Here is a 1,168-nt window from a genome sequence, read left to right on the forward strand (position 1 = left end):
CAAGCTATCCGATCATCCTTACCTAAAGCGACCTGCAAAAAGGACAAGAGTTGGATGAGTAACCTAATGTTACTCAGCGAGTTACAATCTCCAACTAACAAATACAACCCCTCACTATCCCACCCCAAATAATCTAAAGCAAGAGGTTCACCTAATAGCACAATTCAATAACATAAACAATATCTGAAATACGCAGCGGTAAACGATAGCAAGATAACTAGCATTATGCTAATTACTAGCTCATCACCAAACTCAACCTCAAATTAAACTTGGGTTTAACAACCCGAAACACGATATAATATATACAATCGCCAATATCCTATCTTCCTACCACAAAGGCCAGAAGAAGGAACTTTCAACCGACCGCGTCCCACAGTCCTTCGGGTCACCGCGCGACAGCCCACTGTCCTTCGTGTCACTGCCACATTACACCGTCGTGTAATCACTCAGCCATAGGCCATGACCCCGTCTATCTGAGTCTTCCCGATCCATCGAATAAGGGGTTTCCTTGAACCTACCGGGTACGAGGTCTGAAGGAACACTAACTCACCCCAATATGCCTAGCCTTATGGGTTACACAAATGCTATTGGCCAATATATGATTAATACTAAACCCGGTAAAAATAACACAAGGATCCTAGTATTAATCTCCACACAATGTCGCAGCTCGAATAACAAAAACGGAAATATGCCTAATTGCTCTAAGTGCTAAGTTTGCTCTGAGAAAAGCCCTCCCCATGCCTCTCGCCTAGGACTCCTTATATACTGGCTCCTAGGTCGGTTTACGCTTTTCCTCTTCTGCCTTTAAGCCGCCATAGCATAAAAATGGAGATATTCCATTTTTTCCGATCTTCATAATTATCTTCAAAATTTCGTATTTATCTGCGGAAACTTGACATTTATATTTCCTTGCGAACCAAGCGTAAACCGTCACGCGGCTTACTGGCTGTTGGTTAAGAAATCGTAAGTTAGGCCTCGAGTCATGTCTTAGGTCCCTTTGGGCCGTCTTCTGACTCGAAGTGTTTATTACGGCTTCTTTCGATAAAGAACGAACTTTCCGCGGTTTTTACCGTAAAGTTTGATCGATGACTTAGAACGGCGGAAAACATGAAATGGGTTCGCTACGGTCTTCGGGAGATAGCATCGAAGGGTAGACGAGAATGCATGG

The sequence above is a fragment of the Brassica oleracea genome, chromosome C7 (assembly GCF_000695525.1).
Source record: "Brassica oleracea var. oleracea cultivar TO1000 chromosome C7, BOL, whole genome shotgun sequence".
Taxonomy (NCBI): Eukaryota; Viridiplantae; Streptophyta; class Magnoliopsida; order Brassicales; family Brassicaceae; genus Brassica; species Brassica oleracea.